The 7849-nt window shown below is 45.1% G+C and overlaps 1 long non-coding RNA gene across 1 annotated transcript; it reads left to right on the top strand.

Moving 5' to 3' along the window:
* The first annotated feature begins 699 nt into the window (after positions 1-699).
* LOC114701026 lies at positions 700-6590 on the top strand. Its single transcript, XR_003735764.2, has 3 exons — positions 700-3080; positions 3302-5401; positions 6331-6590. It is a non-coding gene; the product is annotated as an uncharacterized LOC114701026 (long non-coding RNA).
* The last annotated feature ends 1259 nt before the right edge of the window (positions 6591-7849 follow it).

Raw genomic sequence — 7849 nt, forward strand, 5'->3', positions numbered from 1 at the left:
TTTTGGCCCTTTAAATTCCAAAGTCAAGGAGAATGTAACATTCAGAATAATTATTAGCATTATTTTACGTTGACATTTCACCTCTGCCTCTAGTTTAACATTCTACCCAGGCAGCGAAGATGAATGTCATCTTCCGATTCACTGGAGGGGATTGCCCCAATTAAACCTGACTTAAAGGCTATTGGAAATGCTGTATTAATTTGCCGTTCTTCTTTAAAATAGAAAATATCTCATGAAGGAGAAGAATTTTCATTAAATCCATTAAGGATTTACCGTGACATGAACAAGCAGTTTTTGAATTGACTTTTTTCCTCCTCCGGCTAGCATAATAATCGCTGTGTACTCAGCCAGACCAGGGTCTCCCTGCTGGCGCACAGCCCATCAGGACTAGTCTCCTGCTTGTCCTTGCAGCTCAAAGGTCATCCATATTGTTTTGTCCCTTCTAAAATGATTAGAAGTGTCTTTCAGAAATCCTGGCCTTCCCAGGGAGCAGAGCCACCTAAGGGTTCAAATCCTGGATCACACCTTCTTGTCTTGCAACTACCCCAACACACACACACACACACACACACACACACACACACACACACACACTCCTCTGACTGGGAGGAGTGGAGGTAAAGGAAACTGTGGTTGGGATGTGATGTATGTAAAGAATAAAAATAATATCTTTTAAGTGAGGTGATTTACGGAGGAATGCTCTGTTTTAAAAAAAAAAACAAAACCCTCCAGTCTCACAGTTGTTATTAAGACGGAGGGATGAACAGACTTCTAAAACGTATGTACAGCTAACACAGACTTTATCAGACTTGTTGATGTGTCCCCAGTGCCTGAGGATGGAGTCAGGTGGGCACCCATAATGCACAGCGACCCAGACTGTAAGGGGAAAATGAAGCAGCTGAGGTTTGATCTCGGCTTTGTGGTCCACTCTCTCTGTTAGGCAACTCTCTCTTAAGAAACCAGCTCTTCCTCCTTTTAATATCCTGCAGTAAACTTCTCCCAATTCCTAAAGAGAAAAGGAACAGTATTGCTTGTGCTACCTGGCTGGTTATGTGCCCGTTTCAAGCCTCAGTTTCTTCACCTGTGAAGTGGGTCCAAGACCATCGGATTGATATGAGTATTAAATGAAGTAGTAAGTATTGTGGGGTCGGGATCTAGGCCTGACCAAGGTTGTTTCTTCCCAACTACTCCGAAATGGAGGGGAGCAAACCCATTGACTTCCTCCTTGTCTTCTTCTAGCATTTGCTCCAAGTTGCATGCAAAGCTGTGACTGCCTAGCTCCCAGTGAGTTTGGGGTGCAGTTTTCAGTGGGGGGGAGCTGTGGAAACATGGCTTCTTTTCCTGAACCCAGACAAATTTCATAACCCCGCCTGGCTTGAGCCAGTGGCACTCCTATTGGATTGGCTCACCTTGACTTGCCCCTCGGATGTCTGTCTACCTGGATGGCGGGTCTGGACCTGGATAACCTGTGTTTTACTGACATCTGTGTCACAGCCTTGCCTTTCCTGTTGACCTTGGCAGTGTGTCTTCACCTTGTATTGTCATCCTCTTCTCCTGTATCGACCTGCCCCATCGTCCTGCTCCTGTGGCTGCCGGCTGGACATGGAATCCATCCATCCCCATGCAGTCCTGGCTGGCTTGTGAGTCAACCTTTGCAAGTAAGCCCTTTCTTGCTATCACCTGCCTCTGGATGCTTCGTGATGTCTTTACCAAGACAAACTTAATATTGCTTTGCATCCAGGCATGTTCAAACACCTCACCATCGTCATAGCAAAGAACACTTCTTTCCTATTGCTACATTCTCAGATAAACAAACAAAATGTTGAGATAATTAAGACATACAAAGAAACAATCAGAGAATAAGATGACAGTCACCATAATCACAGCTACAGTCTGTTTGTGTTCCCCTAAATTCATGTGTTATAACCTTGTCCCCAAATTCACCTATTAAGGAGGCCTTTGGGTGTGATTTAGGATTAGATGTGGTTTATGGTTTTTCCTGGAGGGATTCAAACAAATATCTATGTATTGCTGACTGATGATGGACTAGAGAAACAATTCCAACCAAGTCCAGCTTAGCCTGCAGCTCCACTAGAGAGTCTCCACTCTGAGGTAATTACTGACTGCTTTTATATCCTGGGGGTGTGTATCATGTGAATTTCATAACTTTCATGAACTTCCTGAACCTTGTATGTTTTCTTAGATTCCTGAGTCTTATGGGCCTCTCTCCAGGGAAGAACATTTAATTTGGAGGAAAGAGCTACACAACTGATCTATTCGTGAGGGTGGAGCCCGTGATGGTTTCAGGAGCTTTGTTAGGAGGGGAAGAGAGGCCTGAGTTAGTGTGTGTATTCTGTCTCATCATATGATAGCCTCATGATGCTAAGATGCAGCATGAGGGACACCATCAGATGCAGCACCATGGTTTACTTCCCAGCCTCTAGAACCATGAGCCTAATGAACTTCCAACTGGTCACCAGTGTTTGTAACAGCAACAGAACATGGATTAAGATAGACACTGACATCTGAACACTTAGCGGTATTTTGTCCTGTTTTAAAATAATTGAATGTTAAAATAAGGTTGCCTCTCCTTTCCAGCCCCCTCCTGTTCTCCCTCTCCGGAGGAAGGTTTTATCCTGAAGTTGTTTTCCTTCTCACACATGTTTTGTACATTTACTCTGCATTTATAAGTCCATAAATACTACACAACATTGCTTTCTATTTACAACGTCATGTAATTGAAAACATATGTTTTGTACTGTATGTATCTATTATAGGTTGGATTGTGTCATCCTCCCTCGCTGAAGCCTGTAGTACCTTAGGTTAGGACCTTATTTGGGAAAGGACACTGCAGCTGTAATTAGCTAAGCCCTGATAGCACACAGCAGTAGGGTAAGTCCCTCTGACTTGTGTCCTTGCAATGAATGCTATGTGAAGAGAGGAATTTCCAGAGGGAAGACAGTGTAAAGATGCAGCTTGGAGATACTGTGTGACTTTTCCTGGGGAAACTGAAGAAACATCTGCCCCCAGGTAGAGAGAGCACCAACAGACCAAAGGAGTCCATCCAAGTCATTGGTGAGGTAATGTGTTTACTGGAGTTATCTCTGGGAATATGGGTGGCTCACGGGCGGCTACAATCGCCAAGAAATCCCCTGGGTGACAAATGAGTAGGGACACCACTAAGAAGTCCCACCCCGGTGAGCTGTTTACCTCTTACGTAGAAGGATTGGAATCTCCGGGAGAGGAGGGGCCATGTGAGGCTCTCCTAAAGGCCTCAGGACCCTCTTCTCTCCTTCCACAGGGAGTGTCAATTGGCCTGGTCATCTCAGGACGGTCCCAAGTGGGTCCTTACAGCCATTCTGATTTAAGACGTCAGTGGCTCGATGATGTCTCTGAAAACAGCTGTCGTACAGAGAGGACAGTCCCACAGGGAGGTGTGTCTCCTTCACTTCAGGTACCTAACGTGCTTTCACGGAATTGAGAGCTGCGTGTGTGACAGGTATCCTTTAAAACGCTTCTGACCCTATCAGTGCTGTTGAAATGGTGTGGCTGTCTGATACCCCCCCCCAACATGGCACCTGCTCTTCACAGAGAAGAAACCGGGAGTAGGCCAACTGGCTAGAAGTGAGAAAGGTGACCCCTAACTGAGCACAAGGCCAGTTGTTGGGGGCAGTGGACAGCGTGGCACAAGTACTAAGAGGTGGCTTCTCGAGGGAAATATTGTGCAGGATCACTGTGATCATGGTGGACAGCTGTCTCCTCCATCGAGGTGCAGGACAGTTTCTTAACCATGCTCCCTGCACCGTGCAGGAAGGGGAGGTTCCAACATCTGTACCTACAAAGCTTGGGCTGCAGAGTTTCCCCTCTTGTGTAAGGACAGTGACAAGTAGGGTGATTCCCCATTTCCTCACTGCTGCTCTAGGTCTAGCGCAGGGGTCTTGTTGGCCCACCTTGTTACACCATGAACTGGGTCCTTCCCCAAATTTACATGCTGAAGCCCTAACTAACTCCCATTTTCTTTGTAAAGTGACTGTATTTGGGGGAAGACGTGAAGGTGGGCACTACCCAACAGGACCAAAGTCCTATTATGATGAGGAAGACACATCAAGGATCCGTGTACAGAGGAAAGGTCGCGTGGGGATCATGTGAGCATCAGTCATAGCGGTACTACTTCAAGGTGGTAGCCATCTGCAAGTCAAGGAGAGGCTGAAGGAGAACCCACCTTGCTCAGCCTCCGGATCTCTGAGTAAATACACTTCTGCTATTTACGCTATCCCATAGCATCTTTTCATCACGCCCCTAGCAATGAATAGTTGTCTTCGTCATCACTGTATCATTATCATCATCATCATCATTGTTCTTGTCTTCTTCACCATCCTCCTCCTCCTCCTTATGCTGCCCTGGGGAATGACTCCAGCACTTCCAGCAGGCAAGACAAGTACCACTAAGCCACACCTCTAGCCATTAGCTTCTTTCAGTGCCACATGAGTTCTATGCCCAAGACTTCACCCTCTCTTCTTTCGCTCTAGGTAAGAACACTACATGTCTCCACAGAGAAAAACCAGGGGCTGCTTCTCCTCACTCTTCTGGCTTCAGTTCCCTTTGTTTGCAGCCCTTATGACCCTTAATTTGGCTTCCAGTTTAGCTCTTTCTAGATGTTGCATTTTATCATGTATCTGGTATCTTTGCAGCTAAAAGGGTCTAGTCTAACTGGGATTCATATGCCCTGTTGCTGGATATGCGTGCTCCATTAGTAAATCTGTTTAGCACTTTCCTGCTTCTGATTTGGTTCCCCTTTCCTCTCATGATTATTTATGAGAGCATTACCACAGTCATACTCCAGATAGAAAACCAGAAGCTTGGAGTATTTAAATGATTCCTTTGGTGACTTTGGAACTTGTCTTCCAGGCAAACCCCAGTGATCTCTCCAGTTTATGGGCTGTTACCATCCAATCCCACCAGCAACAGCTCTAGAAGGTCCATGAGCAGTACTCATCCTCTGCAGACCCCGGGGGATAACTATGTCAAAGCGCTGTGGCTTATGCTTGAAAACTCCTGATTCAGGAAATGCTGAGAAGATTCCTTCCAAGTCAAGGGGCAAGGTGCTGCTGGGAGCATTGCCTTTGACTATTTCTTCTCTCTTGAGACCCCCTCCCCATGCCATGTATTCTAAGAGACTGATTTTCATCTCTGTTTATGCCTGACATTAAGCAGACATTTCCTCTCATTTTTTGTTCTAGTAGATTCTTCTGCCAGCATCTGAAGGATTTTCCTCCTTAGAAGACAATCCTGGAACCCTATAGAATGCAGTGTATCGTACAGGAGGAAAGTGATGGAAATGTGACTGATCCACTGGGGTACCGATCTTCGGTGTTTGGCTTAGAAATCAATCGATTTGAAGGTGAATTCTTGTATCCAGGTCGGCTTAGTAGTGACTGAGGAAGTTTCCTTTATTCACACACCAATTGCCTGTGACCTGACTTTGACCTCACTCTCCACTAGACTCTCAGAAATCTATGTCAGCAGTTTTGATGTAATTTTTCCCCCTTTACTGGATACACAGAAACTGTGTATTTTTTTGTCAGGCACAGTGTGACAACCTGAAACACATATGCATCACACAAAGATCAACTCAACATTTCTTGGGACTGGGCGGGGTGGGGAGTGACTCAGTTGATAAAATGCTTACTACACAGTGCAGGACCTGAGTTCGGATCCACAGTAGCCATATAAAAAGCTAGGTACTGTAGTGTGGTGTGTTTGTATCCCAGTACAGGAAAGTGGAAGAAGGAAAATTCCCAGAGTTAGAGGCCACCTAGTCTGGCTGAATAGGTGAGGTTCAGGTTTAGTAAGAGCTCTTGTCTCCAAAAATAAGGTAAAGAATGAGGAAAATATCCAACATCAACATCTGATCTGCACTCATATGGACATGCATTGCCCCCCCCCACACACACACTCTTGTACACTACCAGATACACGCTCCCTTCCCTCCCCTCGCCCCCCACATCATTTCTATCTCCTAATACAGTTACTATTTCCTAGTGTTTGAAGCCTTTGAACTCTCTCACCCCCAGGTTGGGGCAAGCAAATTGCAGATAGTCCTTGCATCCATGACCTCTAAAAGGATGCTCAAATTTCCTTTTGAATTTCTTGCATGGGATCCATCCGTTTTCATTCCTCTCCAGCTCTTTTGGTCTTAATCCGTCACACTCCTCTTGTCTTGACTCTTCACTCCCAGTCCTGCCTGAAACTCATTTTCTGCCGGATCTCCGGAGAGGTCAGGAGATGAGCTTTTGATTCCCGTACCTTCCTCTGCTTCTCTTTTTACAGGCCATTGAAGGGCTGCCGGAGACATCTGTGGCTCAGTGCCTGCAATCTGCTGGACCTTAGCATGTGTGTTTTAGGTGCTAACCTTCCCAGCTTCATTCTGTTCCGAGTTCCTTACTTGCTGTCCAAATGGATTGTTTAGTTGGTCGGCAAAATGCTCCCAAATTAGAAGCTTTCCTTAAAGAATAGCAAAACCTCGTCTTTAAAGATGGCTCAGTGATTCAAAGGCACCTGTCACCAAGCTTGAGGACCCGAGTTTAATCCCTGAGATCCATGCTGTAGAAGGAGAGAATTGGCTCCTCTGACCTCTAATTTGTCATGATGTGTGTGTACATAAATAAATATGAATAAAGACTAGCAAAGGCCATGATTCTATGATTAAATTTTGTTCATTCTTTTGTGTTCTGTTTTTGTTTGTTTGTTTATTTTGAGTTGGGGTCTTGTTATCTTATCCAGTCTGATCTTGAATTCATGGCAATCACCCTACCTCAGCTTCCTTATTGATGGGATTACAAGTGTCACCATGCCAGATTTAGTCTTTATTTAGTGTAATTAATTTCAGCAGTTAATACACAAGCTTGTTATAAATAAGAACTTGTTAACAGTAGGCTGTTGCATGGATATTATGCTTAGTTTTGCTAGGGAGATGGCCTAGTCAATGCTTACCTTACAAGCATGAGTTTGATTCTCAGAATGCATGTGAAGAAGCACACACACACACACACACACACACACACACACACACACACACACACGGTGAAAGAGAGAGAGGGAGGGAGGGAGAAGGAAGACAAAGAATTAGAAGAAAGAGGAGGAGGAGGAGAAGACACGTTATAGAGATTTGTTGCATAGTGATGTGGATATACTTGCTATTACTTTAAGAAGTGCACTTTAAGAAGGCTCTGTATGATGGAGCCAGGCCTGGTGGTACGGTGTAGCACAAATTGTTAGGAGGTCTTATTAATAAAACAAACCTGGAGACAGGTATTGGGGTTAACACTGAAAGATCAGAGAAGCAGAACAAGCCACAGCTACCTCACCTTGCCAATTCCTCAGACTGGATGCCTCTCAGCTGAACTGTGCTGCTCAAAAGCCTAAAAGCTTAACCAGCTCTAGTTCCTCATCCTTACGCCTTATATACCTTTCTGCCTCCCTCCATCACTTCCTGGGATTAAAGGCTCATGTTACCACACCTGGCTGTTTCCAGTGTGGCTTTGAACTCACAGAGATCTGAATGGATCTCTGCCTCCTGAATGCTAGGATTAAAGGGGTGTGTGCCACCATTTTCTGGCCTCTATATCTAGTGGCTGTTCTGTTCTCTGACCCCAGATAAGTTTATTAGGGTGCACAATATTTTTGGGGAACACAAAATCACCACAGTACAGGCCTGTGGTCCCAGGTGCTCAAGAGGCTCAGGCACAAGCAGCATCACAACTGCGATGCAGATTGAGTTCGAGACTTATCAGGTACCTTAGTGAGACTCTGTCTCAAAATTAAAAAAATAAAAATAAAAAGCCTGCTG

This window comes from Peromyscus leucopus, chromosome 5 (genome assembly GCF_004664715.2).
Source record: "Peromyscus leucopus breed LL Stock chromosome 5, UCI_PerLeu_2.1, whole genome shotgun sequence".
NCBI classification, from domain to species: Eukaryota; Metazoa; Chordata; class Mammalia; order Rodentia; family Cricetidae; genus Peromyscus; species Peromyscus leucopus.